We start from the raw sequence: 2,636 nt of genomic DNA, 5'->3' as shown, positions 1-2,636 counted from the left end.
CAGTATTTGTTCAAGCCTGACACCTCCTAGAGCCCTGGACTCAATTAACATGGATCGATCTGGGCAGTAGTCTTTTTCATATCAGGTTCGAGAGTTTCTCCAACACTTCCGATTCCTACATACCAGAGTAGAAAATATGGTTTCTTTATTATGTACTTCTGCAGCGCATGATAATGTTTTGTGGAGACTGTTGTTGTTACCTGTTATAAAATGTTTGTACAAAATTCGTTCAGCCGCAACATAATTCTCTTAGAGAAATAGTTAGTGGTAGTTTTAACAAAATTAAAAAGATGTTCTTCCGAATTAATTGCCCTCTAGGTATGTTATGAACCCCTTAGTATTCTATTTGTTATTCTCTCACTTTCTTCACTTAGAGAGTTGCCATACAAGATAGTACATAATTTCGTTAGAAAATCTTAATGCTAGCTTCAAGAAAAACAGACATTTATTTTGCTCCCATTACTTGATGATCTCAACTAGGGAGTTGTGTTTCATGGCACTGTAATATACCATTTCCTATTATATACATGTATACTCTCCACAATAAAATCCAAGTCGGTAGTCAAGAGTTATTTTATGTTTTCGTCTGACAAGTGACAAGTAGCCAGCGAAACAATGGCTTAATATTTTTTTCTCAGAATGTTTTGAGCATACAGCTTAAATTTAGAAGTTCTGATCTGAAGTAAGGTGAGGCAAAACTCACCCGTGGTGCGGGGCCTGCTGACTTTATTCGTTTCACTGTAAATTTCAGGTTTGTACTCTCATCTGGCTGAACAAATTGATTTTCCAACGATGACCACTTGTGAGTCACTGTGATGAATTACCAGCCAATATATCCCATTGGGTATTCCATTAGAGAAGAACGAGGCAGCAGCACAAGGCAGAAACGGAGAGGTCACCAGCTGCTGCCAGAGACTCGGGTGCCCTCCCACGATCCTGCAGCAGCTGAAGGCAGGGACGTGACCACGCCACCAGTTTCTTCGTCGTCGAGAAGCTGAAGCACCAGATCCGCTGCTGCGAGCCTGTAGACGGCGATGCGACTTCTTCGACGAGCAGCTGGAGCCTCAAATCCACTTCGACCATCTTGCGGCAGCGTAAGAAGGAAACAGTAGGCACGTTGCTAATTTCTTCATTCTGATCCACAAGCACTTCTGCTCCGGTGCTCCACCCTTGGCAAAATTTTAGCCACGATAAAAACAAGAACAGTGAAGATCAAATTCGGTTAGGGGGCAGCACTCAGCAGGGCTCATCGGCAAGAGGCCCAAGCACTAGGTTCTTGTGCCGAGCCCGCAAGTTTGACCTTTAATCTCAACCTCCCCGCGGAGGCCCCTGCACCAGGCAAGAACACCATCTTCGATAGCAAGCCAAGGCTCCAGCTCCGGCCCCTTCGCTGGCTTTCCCCACAAAGAGCATGTACCGGCCCGGGCAGACCAGTAGAAAGATGTGTCGGCGCCGGTTGGCCTCCAATGTGTTATGTTGTAAATACGTACCCCTACAGCATCATCTATTGCCCCTCATATTAAGACTTAAGTTAATTTCTAACAAGGATCTAAATTGATAGCAGCCTCTGCGAGAGAACTAACTTGCTTTGCCACACTTTTCAACGCAAACGATCAGATGTACACTCCAAAATAATTAGCACTAACTATAAATATGCCAAAAGAATAGCACCACGGGCGCGGCGTGTCGCCGCGCCTATGCATCCTAGTAAATTATCAATGGGTGACCAGTATGCTAATACTAGCGTCTGAAACATTAATTGCCCTTTTTCTGCAAATAAAATTAATTTCATTTGCATCTGGAAGTTGGAAGAGTGGTTTACTCAGTGTATCTTGCTCTGCTTTGTTTATCATGGCATGGAGCTGTACTCACTGAAGGCCATTTGATCCAGATGGCATGGAATTTTCTTTCCGGTGACTGATATCTGTTTTCAAACCTTGTGGTAAGTTAAGGTACTTGTTCCAAGTTTTTGTTTGGATTACTTATACTGTACAGTATTGCAGCCAAAAGAAAACTCAAGTGTCACAAAGCCCGTCTAGCTCAGTTGGTAGAGCGCAAGGCTCTTAACCTTGTGGTCGTGGGTTCGAGCCCCACGGTGGGCGTCTGTTGTTCCAAATTTTTTGTAACTCCATTCTTGGCAAACTTTACCAACTCTGAACAATTTATCTGCACGTAACTCCATTCAATATATATTCAAGATCATATCCCAAGTTGAATAAAGCAAGGTCGGATAGCTTTGCTCAGTTTAAGATAAGTTCTGGACAAAATGAATCTCATCTCATAAGCGTAGTCATTTCTGAGAAAAGAACGCAGCCGTCAAACCAGTCATGTGAACTTGCTCCTCATTTTGAACGACCTTGCTGAACAACATGCATTTGAAACTAACAAGTGATTGCCAGCATCTTCTGGATTAGAAATTTAGGCACAAAGTGTATTTTCTGTGTATTAATATAGGTTGTCATGGAACTGGGGAGTGTAGAACGTGTTAGGAAGAGGAAAAATGAAGATGAAGAATTTATGTTTGTTATTTTGCCTGTATTGTACTTCCGCTTAACATGGCAAAAACAAAGACATCAAAGACACCTTTCATTTGTATATGACAAGGAGTATGTTAGAGAATTGCTTGGAGGACACCT

The 2,636-nt window shown here is 42.6% G+C and overlaps 1 non-coding gene across 1 annotated transcript; it reads left to right on the top strand.

The window, feature by feature from the left end:
• The first annotated feature begins 2,029 nt into the window (after positions 1-2,029).
• On the top strand, positions 2,030-2,102 carry TRNAK-CUU. The gene has a single exon. It is a non-coding gene; the product is annotated as a tRNA-Lys (tRNA).
• The last annotated feature ends 534 nt before the right edge of the window (positions 2,103-2,636 follow it).

Source organism: Lolium rigidum, chromosome 1 (genome assembly GCF_022539505.1).
Source record: "Lolium rigidum isolate FL_2022 chromosome 1, APGP_CSIRO_Lrig_0.1, whole genome shotgun sequence".
NCBI lineage: Eukaryota > Viridiplantae > Streptophyta > Magnoliopsida > Poales > Poaceae > Lolium > Lolium rigidum.
The sequence above is the reverse complement of the archived record's forward strand: the minus strand, read 5'-3'. Positions and strand labels throughout refer to the sequence as shown.